This window comes from Phyllopteryx taeniolatus, chromosome 12, assembly GCF_024500385.1.
Source record: "Phyllopteryx taeniolatus isolate TA_2022b chromosome 12, UOR_Ptae_1.2, whole genome shotgun sequence".
In the NCBI taxonomy this organism is placed as follows: Eukaryota; Metazoa; Chordata; class Actinopteri; order Syngnathiformes; family Syngnathidae; genus Phyllopteryx; species Phyllopteryx taeniolatus.
Window position 1 is genome coordinate 26,698,435 of NC_084513.1, and position 17,611 is coordinate 26,716,045.

Genomic DNA, 17,611 nt, shown 5'->3' on the forward strand with positions numbered 1-17,611 from the left:
GGGCAGGACACAGCAGGTCAGGCTGGGAGAGACCACCTCACCCACACGCAGCATCAGCACTGGGGCGCCCCAAGGTTGTGTCGTCTCTCCGCTGCTCTTCTCTCTCTACACGAACGGCTGCACCTCAGCGCACCCGACTGTCAAACTCCTCAAGTTTGCAGATGACACCACTGTCATCGGCCTCATCAAGGACGGTGACGAGTCTGCATATCGACAGGAAGTGGAGCGGCTGGAGCTGTGGTGCGGCCGACACAACCTGGAGCTGAACATGCTCAAGACTGTAGAGATGATCGTGGACTTCAGGAGCCATTCTTCGCCACAGCTGCCCCTCACGTTGTCCAGCTCCCTCGTGTCAACTGTCGAGACCTTCATGTTCCTGGGAATTGCAGTCTCTCAGGACCTGAAGTGGGCGACCAACATCAACTCAGTCCTCAAAAAGACCCAGCAGAGGATGTACTTCCTGCAGCTTCTGAGAAAGCACGGCCTGCCACCGGAGCTGCTGAGGCAGTTCTACACAGCGGTCATCGAATCAGTCCTGTGTTCTTCCATCACAGTCTGGTTTGGTGCTGCTACAAAAAAGGACAAACTCCGACTGTAACGGACAATCAAAACTGCTGAAAGGATTGTCGGTACCCCCCTACCCACCCTTGAGGACTTGCACGCGGCCAGAACTAAGACCAGAGCGTGCAAAATCCTCTCTGACCCTCCACATCCCGGTCACCCGCTATTCCAGCTCCTTCCCTCAGGTAGGCGCTACCGATCAATGCAAACTAGAACTAGCAGACATTCCAACAGCTTCTTCCCTCTTGCGATCAACTTCTTAAACACCTAACCTACAACTCTATTGCAACATGCTGGCAATTTTTTTTTTTTACTTGAATTCATCATCACATTTCTGTGGGGGCAATTATATTTTACTCGTACACTCACTGTAGTAGTCTCACCACGCTGCACTATTTGCCTATCTGTTGTTGACCAATACTGGCCACTCATGCCAGAGTAGCATCTGCTCCATTTGCACACTGACTGTGGAGTATCTGCAACATTTGCACAATCAACATTGTCTCAGATTATCGCACGACTCGTCACTTTAAACTGCATACACTCCTTAAAGTCTCGGCACCCTTTGCACAATGGTCATTGCACCGGACTATTGCTATATTAGTCATTCAAACTGCTCTAAGTGCTAAAGGACTCTGCATCTTTATACAATTGTCAAAAAGAAAAAAAAATGTACCGGCATTACCAGATAACTATTAACCCTTTATTGACTGTTTTTTTTTGTCAATGTCTTTATGTCTCAAAAGTGTTCTCTGTCAATCGACTGTCTGTTGTACTAGAGCGGCTCCAACTACTGGAGACAAATTCCTTGTGTTTTTTTGGACATACTTGGCAAATAAAGATGATTCTGATTCTCTATTTATGCCAGGGAGTCATAGTGACAGACACAAATGAATTGTCTTCTATTAGATGGCAGGAAGTAAATACAGTAATTAATGGATGGATTTTGTTTTCATAATACAGTCGGCGCGCTTCACTCTTGTTGTCGTTGCCACGGTAACAAGTGTATCCGGTCGCATTTGAGTTGACAAGATAAAGCCCAATGATCATAAAAAACGGGATGCGGTGATATCGGAATACAAGACTTTATTGCAGTAGTCTGACAGGGCAATTGTGAAAGAGCAAATTTGTCTTGTATTTTGATCTGGGCATTACGTGTCGTCTGTCTCAGACGTGTTGTCTGTTCCACACCACCGACATGTTTATTTATTTATTTTTTTAAATAACTGTTGGCCGTCCGATATTTCCAATACTACTTCAAAAGACACGCAACAAAGCTAAAAATAAACTAGCTTTTTGGATTCAAATATACTGTGCATGCGGCGATGCAGAGTAAATGTCTTTTGCGGAGCCGATCAATGGCGAATTATGACATGAAAGCCGATCAGCATAAAATGCTAAATATCGGCCGATACCAATCAGCCCGATAAAATCGGTGTAAAGTCTAAATAATACACATCTAAACAGGACATCCCATATGAACCGGAAATTAGTTAGTACGTCACCGCACACGTTACTTCAGAACGTGGGCAGCTTAAAAGTATATTATTATTAAAAAATATTTCAAAGATAAAATAACCTTTATTAGTCGCACAATGGAAAAATTTACATCGTTGCATGCAAGAGATGACATACAAAAAGTACATTACACAAAATAGAAACCAAAACTACTGTCCATACATAAACTATCCCATTCAATCTACCCGCAATATTATTTGTTTGCAAAATAGAGTGCAGTTATAATTTTCACACTTGAGATCTGATTAATCAGATTTCATACTTTTTTTTTTTGTTACCAGGGTTGAAAACAGAATTGGCAAGGGCGAATTAATCCATCCCGGCACGATGGAAGACTGGTTAACACATCTGCCTCACAGTTCTGGGGACCGGGGTTCAAATCCTGGCCCCGCCTGTGTGGAGTTTGCATGTTCTCCCTGTGCTTGAGTGGGTTTTCTCCAGGAACTCCGGTTTCCTCCCACATCCCAAAAACATGCGTGGTAGGTTGATTGAAAACTCTAAATTGCCCGGAGGTGTGAATGTGAGTGCGAATGGTTGTTGGTTTCTGTGTGCCATGCGATTGGCTGGCGACCGGTTCAGGGTGTACCCCGCCTCCCGCCCGAAGATAGCTGGGATAGGCTCCAGCAGCTCGCGACCCTCGTGAGGATAAGCGGTAAAGAAAATGGATGGAGGGATGAATTAATCCATAAAATGCTGCAGCTCGGGTTCTGACCAGAACAAATAAGTTAGAGCATATTACTCCATATCTCGAGTCTTTACAATGGCTCCCAGTCAGCTTTAGAATAGATTTAAAAGTTCTGCTACTGGTCTATAAATCACTAAACCGTTTAACTCCTGAATACATGAAATAAATGCTAATGGGATATAAACCCAGTCGGGCTCTGAGATCGACAGACTCAGGTCAAATAGTGGAGCAAAGAGTCCAAAGCAAACATGGTGAAGCAGCATTTAGCTATTATGCTGCACACAAATGGAAGAAGTTGCCAACAGAAGTGACGTCAGCCCCAAGTGTGAATGTTTTTAAATCCAGGTTAAAAACTCTTCTTTTTTTAAATCATGCTTTTTAGAGCATTTCCACTTTTAAATGAAATTTCTTGCACTGGACGCCGTTTTAATTATACTTTTTTTTTGTCTTTGTTTTAAATGTTTACGCTGTTTTTTTTCCTCTTTGTTTTTGAATGCTTTTAATCATGTAAAGCACATTGAGTTACCTCGTGTATGAAATGCGCTACATAAATAAATTTGCTTTGCTTTGCATAGACAGATATTTTTTATGGCGGCACGCCTTTTGATTCAGGCTGCAATTACGTCGGCTATACCAAGGTTGATGTAATAAAAACAAAAGAACAAATATAGAAGCCAAAATTTAATAAAGATTACAAACACCAGGAGACGTTACTCAGTGGCAAGCAAAATAAACTATCGCTCTCAAACTAGTGGGACGAGCAACCTTTTCAGGACTTTCGTAGCTTAACAAGTGGGTGAATTAAATATTTTTTGGGCCAACAGGAAAATGACAGCGTACCGATGTACATGCTGGCTTCCCAAACGCAGCCAGTTTAAAAGCGAAACGAAGAGTATGCACGGCGCTGTTACGATCGTATATTAACTGGAGGATTTATTCATTTTGGCTACATTTTTGTGACTTTCCAATTATACACTATACAACGTTACGAAAAGAGTCTTCAGGTGATAGTGTGTTGAAAATAGTCAACGTTTACTTCGGCGCAGTTGCTGGCCGCGGTCGAAAGCGTTCGGGAACACGGAAGCCGCCATTTATTGTTGCTCGCTGAAAATCACTCACCGTTGCTTGCATGGCACCACACCAAACGAGAGAGCAGAAGGAAAATGAAACGTTGACGAAACATATCGTTAAAGAATGTCAACGATTCCGTTCGCTGCAAGGTGGGTTTTCACCTCCGGGCTACCTGGTTTAAACCACTACTCTACTTTGGAAACTACACTGTCGCGTCATCGTATCGCCCCAGATATGCATGGCATGCGCCAGCCCGACGTGCCGACGTGGCGGCCATATTGGGGAGGTCGACGTGCCGACGTGGCGGCCATGTTGGGGAGGTCGACGTTCCCAAAGGCAATACATGATTTGTATTGATTTTTTTTTATTTAATACACACACACACAGCATTTAACCTCCCAATGACCTTCTCTGTGTTTTACCAATCTCCACCATACATTTTGACAGATGTTTTTATTCTACCAGGTGATGACACCAATGTGTTCTGATTCAGTCCCCATAAACCATTAATTAAAGAGGTTTTCCATTTTCCACCGATTAAGTCTTTTAATTCCCCCCCCCCCAACATTCAAGTTTCACCGTGAATGTTCCCAAACTTCTTAAATGTATACTGTACATGGTGCAGAGTGATTTTGTATTATTTATTATTTTTTGATAACTCTGTGAATGACAATTCCTGCACATTACTTGCAACAACAAGTCCGATTAATATGGTAAAGAAATAATAATAAATAAAAAAAGTACCTATCTCTGTCACATATACATCATTCCTCACTGTACATAAAAAAATAAACACAGAAAACAGGATTATTTCCTTATGGCAGTGACATTTTAAATTATCAATTGCAAGGACGTTATAAGTGCCGTGGCGCTATATAATAGCTTGGGTAAATAATTGCACACGATAAGCATCAGTACAAGTGTTGCAAAATTTGTCATTGGGTTTTCGTTGCTAAATTGGTGTCTTGAAAGTCAGCTCTGCGTGACCTCTCCCAATCGCAAGTAACTGCATCAGCTGCTCTTCTGCACCTTTCTATTGCGTCTTCTAGTGGCATTTGCATCTTGTCTCAGGAAGTGGCGGTCAGCAATTCATCCCATCTTGACTCCGCAGACTTATCCTCCACAATGACCCTGACCGAATTGTAGATCTCCTCAAGACGGTCAGAGTTATGCATGGCCCAGTAGAGAGATGAGCTGGGGGTTGCCAACAGGTACTAGAGACAAATAAGTTGTTTAAGTGGCTCCATTCTTTGCCCCAAACCAACATGATAGAGGTCATTTTCGTATAATTTGATCAATAAGGGTAAAGTCTAGGGATGCATGCTAACTGTTTTGTTTTTTTTTGGCCACAGATACCAATAACTTAATACGATACCGATAACCAATAGTTTTTTTTAATGGTTTATATCAGGAGTCTTCAACGATTGCCAGGCCAAGGACCCCCAAACTAATGGACAGCTGGAGCGGGGTCCCCCTTCTTACGTATTAGGTATAGAATGGCAGTCAATGGCAGTGAACGGCATTATTAATTGAAGACACAAAATTGTCCATAGGTGTGAATGTGAGTACGAATGGTTGTTTGTTTATACAGGGTGGGGCAGAAAGGACAGATGTTTTTGAAAAACTGACACAAAAATAAATGGTACCTCCAAACAAATTTTGACATTGATTGATCGTACTGAAATAGCATTTGACACAATCAAGTGTGGGTAAGAACATTCATCATGTTTTCATTGATGCATTTCTGAAGGCGTTGATGAAAGTTGACTTCCACTCTCTCCAACATTGCTCTACTTATTTACGTGACTTCCACGGAAAGAGCTTCCTTCAACTGGTCCAGTGTACGGTGTGCCTTGAGGTGTCTCCACAAAAACTAATCACACATGTACAAATCAGGGGACCCATAGGGCCAAGGAGTGTCAACAAACCTGGAAATGAGGTGGTCACCGAAAAGAGGACGGAAAACAGTTGGGGTGTCAAATGCTATTTCAATACGAATACATTGTTGCCAATAAAATTTGTTGGCAGGCACCATTTATTATTTTGTCAGTTTTTCAAAACGTCCGTCCTTTCTGCCCCACCCAGTATGTGCCCTGCGATTGGCTGGCGACCAGTTTAGGGTGCACTCCGCATCTCAACCAAAAGTCAGCTGCTTTGACGTATTCAAGTGAGTCGTCAACTCGTCGCTGTACAAGTGAACTCTGAAAAGAGCTCATAACGCGTTGAATTGTGCTGTCAATGTTTCAGCCTTGGGAAACAAAAAATTTTTTTGTTTTCCATCTGATTTGTATCAACACGAGACCTGTCTAGCTTCACATAGTTACGTGTTGTGAGGACAACTACATTAACTCTGAGCTTGTCTTTTCTTCTCAAACATAATACACAGGTTGAAATATTCATGTTTTTCATTTTAAACAATAAAAAAAAGACAGGTGATCATCCCGTAATGTTTGGGGGGGGTGGCTGTTTGCGGATAGGGACTGGCGCTAGCCCCGTCGAACGCAGGAGAGGCCGTTGTGTTTTGTTGTTATTTCCATTTGATCTAATTTATTATCCAGGGAGCGAACATTGTAAAGGAAGATGTGTAGGAGCAGTTGCTATGCAGGGGGTTCGCGATGACCTCGGCCGTTAGCCCACTTCGACAACCGCGCTTCGGAAGTCGGCCAAAACGCCACTGCTCGCTCCTGTGTCGGCTTGAGCTGCTATGAGAGTCCGCTGCTTCGTAGGCCGCCGGGTCTTGCAGAGAGCTGCTCCCCAAAGGATGCGAGTGTCATAGTTACAAGCTCAAACTCACTGGGTGGTAGTAATTTCAGCAAGTGCTGGCGATCATGGTTAAAATGTCTGTAACTGGCCCCAGCCAATGCAAACAGCAGCTGCAGGCAAGTGAATGATACAGCTCGTTATCGGTCAGGATCGGACTGATAAATGTGACATACTTTTTTCCTCAATATCAGGCCAGTAGTTATTGTGCATCCCTAGTAAAGACAAAATATATAATTGATACTTTCCCCCCCCCCCCCCAAAATGGCTGTCACACACCCTGGCACGTCAGTTCACAAATCCCTCTGGTGTATTGCAACAACATAATGAGGCGCTCTCCAGTGGCATTAACAGTAAAGACAGCTCGAGGGATGAAGAAGGACATTTGTACAAGACGATGAAAAAACAACTCTGAAGACACGTCATAGCATCCTCAATCATGTTGGAAATCACAAAACTTCATTTGGGACACCTAACGGTAAAGACATTTTGGCATTAAAAGTTTGAAAAATATTACTTTGGAATTTTATTTTTAATTTTTTTTTTTAAATGACCTTTTCATGGATAATAATTGCCGGTAATTCAAATACTAAAACAGTGGTGTGAAAGTGTTTGCCCGCTTCTTGATATCTTATTTTTTTGCGTATTTGTCACACTTAAATGTTTCCCTTCATTAAACACTTTTAAATATTAGTCAAAGACAACAATTAACACAAAATGCAGTTTTTAAATGCAGGTTTATATTAGGGGAGAAATAAAACCCTACATGGGCTTTGTGTGAAAAAGTGAACCCCCCTATGCTAAAAAAATAACTAGTTTATCATATCAGAGTTCAATTTCTTGAGCCACACCCAGGCTTGATACTGCCACACCTGCTCTCAATCAAGAAATCACTTAAATCGGACATGCCTGACAAAGTGAAGCAGACCGAAAGATCCTCAAAAGCTAGACATTATGGTGAGATCTAATGAAAAGAAAGTAATTGAGATCTATCATTGTGGAAAAGGTTACAAAACCATTTCTAAAGCTTAGGGACTCCAGCGAACCACAGTGAGAGCCATTATCCTCCAATGGCAAAAACATAGAACAGTGGTGAACCTTCCCAGGAGTGGCCGGTCGACCAAAATTAGCCCAAAAGCCGACGACTCATCCAAGAGGTCACAAAAGACCCCACAAGAACATCGATAGAACTGCAGGCCCAACTTGCCTCAGTTAAGATCCATGTTCGTGACAAAGCCATAGGAAAGAGACTGTGCAAAAATGGCAGAGTTCCAAGACAAAAACCATTAAGGCTTGTCTCAATTTTGCCAGAAGACATCTTGATGACCCCAAGACTTTTGGCAAAATACTATGGGGTCTTTTTGGAAGGTGTGTGTCCCATTGCATCTGGTGTAAAAGGAACATCGCATTTGGGACTTCTGGGAAGATGGCGGCAAAGGTAGACGTGTAGTTGGAATCTCTCCACGTCGGCGAACTAAAACTAATAAAATATCAAGAGCCGATATAAAACTTTGTTCTGTTCGACTGCTCGATTCTGATTCTCAATAAACATCAATGATAATACTAAGAAATCACAGCGGCAGCTTAAAAACTCCACTGTGACACAGTAAAACTGTTCCGGCATAAGATCGGATTCAGATCCTCCAATCTGCTTGACCTAACAGCCGAAAAGGACCAAAAAATAAAAATAAAAAATAATAATAAAAAATCAATAGGTGGGGAAGTAGTACGCCTCGAGCAATGCACATTTGACTTCAAGTCATGTTTAGGACCGGACATAATTGCTGACATGGAGCTAGGAGATTACTAGACAAAATGTATCCATCCTTGTGAATGTTTACAAGTCGAGGGACTGGCCCTCCTTCATTGGGGATCTCCAGTCCACCCACCAACAGGGGAAGAAGCAAAGTTCAGTTAATGTCGCACGGTGGCAGTCACCCTATAGTTATAGTTCAGGCCTGGTTAGTTTTAGGTCTTTTGGTTTTTGTTCTAATTTGACTGGGAGAGCACTCAATTAGATATGCTGTGTGTAATGTCTAGTTAATGTCTAGTCATTAATACAACCCCAATTCCAATGAAGTTGGGACGTTGTGTTAATAATAATAAATAAAAACGTGTTGCAGCCATAAAATTGCAAGTTAATGATTATTTGCAAAAAAAAAACCAAAGTTGATCAGTTTGAACATTAAATATCTCATCTTTGTAGTGTATTCAATTAAATATAGGTTTAACATGATTTGCAAATCATTGGATTCTGTTTTGATTTATGTTTAACACGACGTCCCAACTTCATTGGAATCGGGGTTGTACATTATTAAAGAGTTAATCAGACATGCAAACACCAAAGGCATGAAAAAGGTGACAAAAAAAAAAATACATTGAAGGGGGATCCTCTGGGTCCCTGCAGAGAATTTTTTATTTTAACACAAGCAATCTGGAAGACTCTGAAGAGTACGGGAAGGCAAAATACACAATTTTGCTCAAGCAGAAAAACCTTTATCTACACTAATGTACAAATTTAAGATTCAAATGACATTTGTCTCATTTCTTTGCTTTTTTGTTTTGGCCTCCAACTTGAGCCAGGCCCATCTCCACTTGCCTGTTTCAAGCTCTGCCACATGAATAGCATCCTCCTCTTTAAGCACTCGCATTCTGCAATTGGCTGTTACACTTCATTACGTGCGCTTCGTGGTTCCGCTGGGACCACAACCAGGGCCACGGTAACCACAGCATGAACATCCACATGATTTTGTTTTGTTATATTTTGTGTATAATTCTGTTAAAAATGAATAAAAAATTAAGTGACAAAAAAAAAGAAAAGAAGAACACCGCATCTCAGAAAAAGAATACAAACAGTAAAATATGGTGGTGGTAAGTGTTGGGGCTGTTTTGCTGCTTCAGGACCCGAAAGACTAACTGTGATCAGTAAAATAAAAATGAAACCATGAATTCTGCTGTCTTCCAAAAAATCCTGAAGGAGAATGTCCTGCCATCTGTGTCGCGACCTCAAGCTGAAACAAACTTGGGTTCTGCAGCAGGACAATGATCCAAAATACACCAGCAAGTCCACTTTGGAGTGGCCTAGTAAAAGTCCTGACCTGAATCCTATTGAGATGCTGTGGCCTGACCTTAAACAGGCGATTCATGCTCGAAAACCCTCCAATGTGGCTGAATTACAACAATTGTGCAAAGGTGAGTGGGCCAAAATTCAATTACAGCTTTTTAAGAGACTCATTGCAAGTTATAGAAAACACTTTATTGCATTTGTTGCTGCTAAGGGTGGCCCAACCAGTCACTTTTTCCCCACACAGGGCCATGTAGCTTTGGATTGATTTTTTTCCCTTAATAATAAAAAACATTTCAAAATGGAATTTTGTTTACTTGTGTTGTCTTTGACTAATATTTAAGTTTGTTTGATGATGGGAAACATTTAAGAGTGACAAACATGCAAAACAAAAAATCAGGGAGGGGCCAAAAACATTTTCACACCACCGTATCAGTAAAATTTATTGATTTTCAAAAGGAAATTCAGTGGGCCATATCTTTACTATTATATATCAAATTATATGAAAATGACCCAAGGCTATTACCAAAAAAATATATATAATAAATAATAATATACACACCGGAGGCACTTTGTCTTCTGGACAAAGAAAATAGGAAGCCCTCCTCCGATAAACCACTGCGATCACCACAAGAGTTACTGCCATTGTCATGACGACAAACGTGACCATTGCCGGCACCCATGGAGCGTCCGCTTTGTGTCACATGCCAGATAAAGAAGATGTGTTATTTAGCTTTCTTCCCATACCTCACTACTGTGTGTTGCCATACTCAAAGTAGTGTTTCCAATTTAATATTACAAATTGGGTTCCTGCCCTCCTCAAATTGACTCCCCCTTTGGACACCTTTGTGGCAAAAATGTATAAAACAGATAGAAAAAAAAAATCATCATATGTCAATATTTTTGTCAGCTTTATCTTTTTCATAATTCGCTTAAATCACTCACAATCACAACTTCAGACGTGCTTCAAACTACGATTTTAACCCTTGAAACGCCTGTTTCATTATTTGAATTTTATTACCACAGGGGGGACGAAAAACATGAATTATTTTCCATATAATAGTAAACAAAATTGATGTGACTACATTAGTATTTTTATTTATAGTAGTTCCAAATACTTCTGGACACCTCTGTGGACAAAAATGGCTCACTGACTGCTGTTTAAACCAGTTTTAAAATTTCATTCAGAAGAAAAATATTGATATTTGACATTTTTAGTTTTCTACCAGATTCAACCATTTTCCTATTGTAGGTAGGCCATTTATAATTACAGCGCTGTAAGACTACCAAAGTGAGTCTTTTAGCCTGCACTAATCACTAGGGATAAGAATTAATAAGAATTTAAAAATTCAGATTCCATTATCCATACAGCTTATTGATCTGATTCATCGGTTCTCAATTGTTGAGGGAATCAAAGAATAGAAATGATATATGATATCACTGATGTCATCATCATTATACATATATGATAATACGAGATGTTTTTGCATAGTGCTGTATATGGACACAATTTTATACCCCGACAGCGTCCTGCTCACCATGATTGGCACCCCTTCATTTTTTTGCAGAACCTCTACCATATCTTCAGAAATAAATGTAAATGTACCTGTTGAGAATTTATTTGAGACTTTATGTTATTTGTTAAAAAACATATTAGTTGGAGGATTAATAAATTAAGATAAGAATTCATAAGAAATGTGTAAAATTTATGTTAAAGGCAGAACCATCTCATTTAATTGCATTAAGTTAGACAGCAATGGACTATATTTCCCATGATGCTTTAGGAAACATGACAAGGAGGGAAAACGTTACATTGATTACATTTTGTGTGTAAGTTACCCATGCTATTGGCACTAACACAGCTCCATACCATTTGCGTCCATAACAGTGTCGATGATTCTTTTCGTCTTTGGCCCGGAGGACACGACGTCCACAATTACCAAAAACAATTTGAAATGTGGACTCGTCGGACCACAGAACACTTCCCCACTTTGCATCGGTCCATCTTAGACGAGCTTGGGCCCAGAGAAGCCGGCGGCGTTTCCGGGTGTTGTTGATAAATGGCTTTTGCTTTGCATAGTAGAGTTTCAAGTTGCACTTACGGATGTAACGCTGAACTGTATTTACTGACATTAGTTTTCTGAAGTGTTCCTGAGCCCATGTGGTGATATCCTTTACACATTGTCAGTTTTTGATGCAGCGCCGCCTGAGGGATCGAAGGTCACGGGCATTCAATGTTGGTTTTCGGCCTTGCCGCTTACATGCAGTGATTTCTCCAGATTCTCTGAACCTGTTGATGATATTTTGGACCGTAGATGATGAAATCCCTAAATTCCTTGCAATTGTGCGTTGAGGAACATTGCCCTTAAACTGTACGACTATTTTCTCACGCACTTGTTCACAAAGAGGTGAACCTCGCCCCATCTTTGCTTGTGAATGACAGAGCAATTCAGGGAAGCTCCTTTTCTACCCACTCATGGCACCTGCACGCTTGCGCTGCTTCTGCTTCCTCCTTCGTGGTGCGTCCTCTGTGGATGCAGGAGTGGGGGGGGTCAGAGTTTTTGTAGGCAGCCAGACCAGACTGCAGTTCCGTAGCTCCTCAATGAGAGTAGACTTTTAACTCCGTAAAAGTAGTTCTGCCTGTGTCGAGCAGAAACCTACGACCGTATCTATATCAGAGTGGACTTGGTGCGTGAGAGTTAACTGTTGCGATAAACCCTTATTTTAAGTGATATAGTCTTGTTTCGTTCAAAAGAACAAATCTTTTCAGTAAACGTAATGAGCTGAATTATTTTATGAAATGATTTCGTTCTTTGAGCTCTGCCGCCGTGAGCCAGCCCGCTCGGACCAGAAACAGAAGCGTTCGAGCCGGCTGGGACGGGAAACGGAAGCGTTCTGTGCAGTCTTGATGTGTCAATTGAGACACGCAGCTGTTGCGTCTGAGAAATTCCAGTCAATTTTCAAAATAAAACACATTTACACGTGAATTGCAATACAACAGAAATTATATGAATTGGTCATTCTTTCACTGCGGCCCAGTAACAAATGCCTCACGGCCCGTTACCAGTCCGCAGACCGGTAGTTGAGGACCACTGATCTAGGTCCATTTGTTCCAGCACCCACTGTTCCACGGCCGCCATTGTTGTTGCTTTGCTCCTTGTTCCGGAAAGTAAAAACGCCTACCGGTATTTACAATAAAATGCAGCGGAAACTCTACCCTGTGGTGTCCTAGCCAATACCAGTTGTAGCGACACCTCCGACTTGGAGGAGAACTGCAGCACATTTTCAAAACAGTGTACGTGGGTTGCACTCGAGTATAAAGGCAAACTGCGCGCAAGATAGCCGCAGTGACGTCAGAACGCTAATGTTCTACTCTGGTTCTGCTCACAAGTGGAAGCCTTTTGTATCCAACAGGGTGACTGAAATTTAGTCTCTGACCAATCCACAATTATGGTCACACTACAGAGGAAAAATGAATCCATCTGACCTTCCCACTAGAGGTATAACAGTGCAGGACCTGAAGCAGAGACCATTGTGGTGGAGCGGGCCTTGTGTTCTGATATCACCTAAGCAGTCAGAGAGTACTCGAGACGATGTTCAGGAAGGTGAGCTGAATACTGAACTCAGATCCAAATACCAGGTTGCTGTACAGTTTTGTCAAGCAAGATACAGAGTTCTTAAAACCAGTGTTATGCTTGGAGAAGTACAGAAAACTCGAGACAGTACTCCAAGTGACAGCCTGGATTAATCACCAACACTTGCTCAAGCACACAAATGGTGAATTAAGAGTAGAGGAGCTGGATGAAGCGGAGAAATACGGGATTAATGTGATTCAGATCCAGATTTTAATTTATCTTCTGAGAGCAGGGAAATGCCTCAACAGAAACTCCAGAATCCAAGAACTAAACCATTTCTGGATGAAGAGTAGCTGCTCAGTGTGGAGGAAGGCTCCAGAATTCTGAGCTTTCTTTCAGAGAAAAACACCCATGGATTTTGCCCAAAGACCACAAATACACAGAAATGTTGGGGCAGTATCAACATGAGATGGCGCAAGTGTAAGTAACACTTTAGTGCAAATCAGAGAGAGATATTGGATTTTGAGGGCATGGCAAGTGGTCAAGAAGGTTGTGTCAAGATGTGTACTTTGCAAAAGGTTCAATGCAAAGGCAGGGCAACAGACAATTACGCCGCTACCAAAGGACAGAATAACAGTTGCCACCATATGAGATCACAGTATTTGCAGGGCCACATTATGTAAAAACACAGAACTCCATGACAAAGTCACACATCGCACTCTTCGCATGTGCTGTAACCAAAGCAGTGCATTTACAGATGGTCTCCGATTTGTCCACAGAGAAGATCATCTCAAGAAGAGGATTATGTAAGGTGATCTACTCGGACAATGCCAAGACATTCGAGCGAGCTGATCAGGATTTAAAGGAGCTATAGAAAAGCATTAAAAGATCCACAGGTGCGAGAGTTCTCAGAAAAGGGCAGTTCATCGCTGAAAGAGCGGTCTGGTGGGGCGGATTCTGGGAAAGGCTTGTAAGGTCAGTCAAAATCATTCTCAGGAAAGTGCTTGGCAGAGCGAAACTCAAGTTTGCAACGTTCTGACTGAAGTGAGGCTGCAATTAATTCAAGACCACGCAACTACGTCCACCATAATGTGGATGAGCCGCAGCCACTGACACCTGCTCACGTCTTAGTGGGACAGAGACTGACTTACCTACTGCTAGGGTTGGGCACGTTTGAATTTGAGCGATTCCGGTTCCAAACGATTCTCGATTCTTTTAGGGAGCTGGGTCAAAAAGGTTTGCAAAGGTCCAAATTATGAACATCCATTTTCATAGACTAAAATGAACATTTGACTCGAGGTTCTTTATAACCTCATAATAATATAATATTCATGAATTCATGTTTCAGCTAAATGTTAAATATAGCATTGTTAAAATAGTTACTGTAAATGTTTTAACTTTTATTTTATTGTTTCACTCACCCAGTTGACTTCACTGATAGCATTGTTAAAATAGCTATTTTAACAATGCTATATAGCTGCCCCTGTATTCTGTTTCATCACGTCAAATGGTTTATATGTGCACGTTTTAACTTCACTTCTTGTTTTAAGCTTGTAGCCTTTTATTTTGAAGCGTACACACTGGAACTCAGCACATTCTGGCACGAAAAGTAACTTCACACGGCACCGGTGATTGTTTTTTTTTTTTTTTTTTCAAATTGATGGAAATAAATGCTATAAAACGCTGATTCCTTTCCCTACCCACCAATGAGGCACAAGGTTAGTGTTTGTGATACTGTGAGACAATTGACTGAGAGTTGACTTCACTAAAGCTCCGCGCGGTGTAGGCTGAGGCTCGGAGCGCATCAGACGCTACACATCGGGAAAAACTCCTTTTTACAATATAATCTTATTCCAAGTGTTGCACTGAGGCGACTGGTCATTCATTTGAACAAAGTTAAGACACATTTCTGTTCGCCGCCACCGCCATTGGGCACAAGCACGTCATAGTGCGTGTTGTTCTTCGTTGGTTTATGCCGCTTCTTCGTTGCTTTTCGCCACTTCTTCACGGCTGGAGGACTTGGCATCGAAACTGGGAACCGAAATTTTTACATTTGAAAGGTTCCGGGAGAACCCGAACGTTAGTCCTGGTTTCGATCGGTTCTCGATTCTCGGTGCCCAACCCTACCTACCACCTAAGTAATTGCTAGCTGACATTAACCATCCAACAACAAACAAGGAGCAGATGACACAGAGGTGGTGGTACACAGAAAGACCTATGATCAACTTCTGGAACAGATGGCGGAGAGAATATCTCCTGGAGTTAAAGTCAGCACATCACTGTGACACCCCACAGTCTTTGCCACTGAATGTTGGGGATGTTACACTTGGAGAGGACAACACTCCAAGGCTGGGAAGAATTGAGGAACTGTCCAGGTTTCCAGTTTATGATGGCCTGGTGAGGTCATGTGCAGTTCGCAGTACTTCAGGCACTGTACTGCGGAGACCCAGCCAGCTTTTGCATCCTTTGGGAATTTAGATTAACTGCAGTTTATCGGCGGAGAGGATGTTGAGAATTTATTTGAGAGCTCATATTATTTGTTAAAAACGGAGGATTAATCAATTAAGATTATAAAATAAAAACTCATAAGAGCGGTGTAAAATTTAAGTTAAAGGGAGAACCATCGCATTTAATTGCATTTGGTGAGAAGAGATTAAGTTTGACAGCAATGGACTATATTTCCCATGATGCTTTAGGAAGCATGACAAGGCCCAGTCATTTGTTATAATTTATTGCTGCTCATTTAATTGACTCAGTGGTTTTAGCAGAAATGACCGGACCAAATTTAGTTTTTTAATGCTCTCCAGTCTATAACTTAAAAAAATAAATAAATAAATAAAATAAAGAAATCCATCTAACCAGTTCATCTAGCATGAGACATGCACTGATAGAGGGTAAACTTTTATTTTTATTTATTTTTTTTTTTTACAGGCTATGAGAATTAGCTTGCTCGTGAGTAAGTGCTTATCTCCTTCATGACTTTCTGAAGGGTCTGGGGACGATGCCCTGCTGCTCTCAGTCACATCCGAAGAAGGCACATAATCATCGGAGGAATCCGGTTCAATGTCCAATTCATCATCCGAGTCAAAATCAGAAAACACTGGCTCACACGGAATGCACCGTGAGCTAGACGCAATCTCTCCATGTGCCTCTTCTTGCTCGATGTGGTTTTTTTACACTCCCCTTGACCCCGAAGCGTCATCCTTTTCTCCACCTTCCGATTGCCATCGGCATTTGTCAAAGATGACAAAGCTGTAGCTTTGAGAATACTCTCTCTGAGTGTCAGTTGTCTGAAATTTGGCATATTATTCTCTCGAGCTCCACGTTGTCTCATCCACGCTACTACACAATCCTACTCCACAATCCACTTCCGCTCAAGTGGCTTCTTCTCATGCACAAGACTGAATTCTGATCAAAGGCACTGCTGCCCTCTGCTGGTGATTACACTGCAATTAATCCATTCACAAGCTTGATATTCACTGTCCAGCTGCAAGAGGCCTTGTTCTCCACCTTCCTAATAAAAAATATAAAGTATGTAAAAATATGTGCTCGACGCTCAATAGATGGTTTCTAAACTACGTATTAATACGTCTTAGGCACTAAATGAGTTAAAGGCTTCTACGCCGTTGTAAACTATACTGTTTGTGTCCATTGTCAAAAAGCTCTATTTTTTTTAATCTATCCATAAAATTATCATTTGCTGTTTTGTGTCAAACACAGGTTCTCTATAGAAAAATGTTTCAGTTGATTCATTTTCTTCAGGAGATCTTCCGCATTTTGTACTTAATTAAACTTCATGCCAATAAAGGTGAGCAGGACTGCAGGTAATTTACAGTATATTTCGATAACGATATACAGTTGAAACCAGATGTGTACATACATGATGTAAAAAGACACGGGTTTCTTCCCCACCCACCCCCACCAGCTTTTTGATTTTCAGCTATTAAGGTGTCCAAAAGGCGCAAAGAATGTGAGACTTGGGTTTTCAAAAATGTCACTAAAAAGAACATAACACAAACTGAAATACAGCCAAAATGATCAACTAAACACAAAATTTTTTTTATAAAAATTTACAAAAGTGCCTGAGGAGGGCTGAATGGTTATAATAACATATTTCCATTACATATATGTATAAATTAATGATAAACAGAAATTAATTAATTACAACTAATATGGCAGCAATATTTTACTAGGTCTTAGGACAATCAGAGACCCAACAAGTAAAATCAGGTTCCAGAAAAGGCTCTCCACTGTACCTGCTGTGTACAACTCTACACTAACGCACGTCTTTTTTTACAACAAACTTACCACATGATCCGAGCTAACATTGGACAAGACATAGGTACACACTAGACTACAGGATATAAACCGCAGGAA

General features: G+C 41.3%; 1 protein-coding gene and 1 long non-coding RNA gene across 2 annotated transcripts in view; both read right to left on the bottom strand.

Moving 5' to 3' along the window:
• The window catches only part of LOC133486548 (interferon alpha/beta receptor 1b-like), a 74,785-nt gene that overhangs the window by 41,269 nt on the left and 15,905 nt on the right, over positions 1–17,611 (bottom strand). The gene's annotated exons all lie outside the window — the stretch shown is intronic.
• LOC133486551 (uncharacterized) lies at positions 11,360–17,123 on the bottom strand. Its single transcript, XR_009791067.1, has 2 exons — positions 12,054–17,123; positions 11,360–11,949 (listed from the first exon to the last, which is right to left on the bottom strand). It is a non-coding gene; the product is annotated as an uncharacterized LOC133486551 (long non-coding RNA).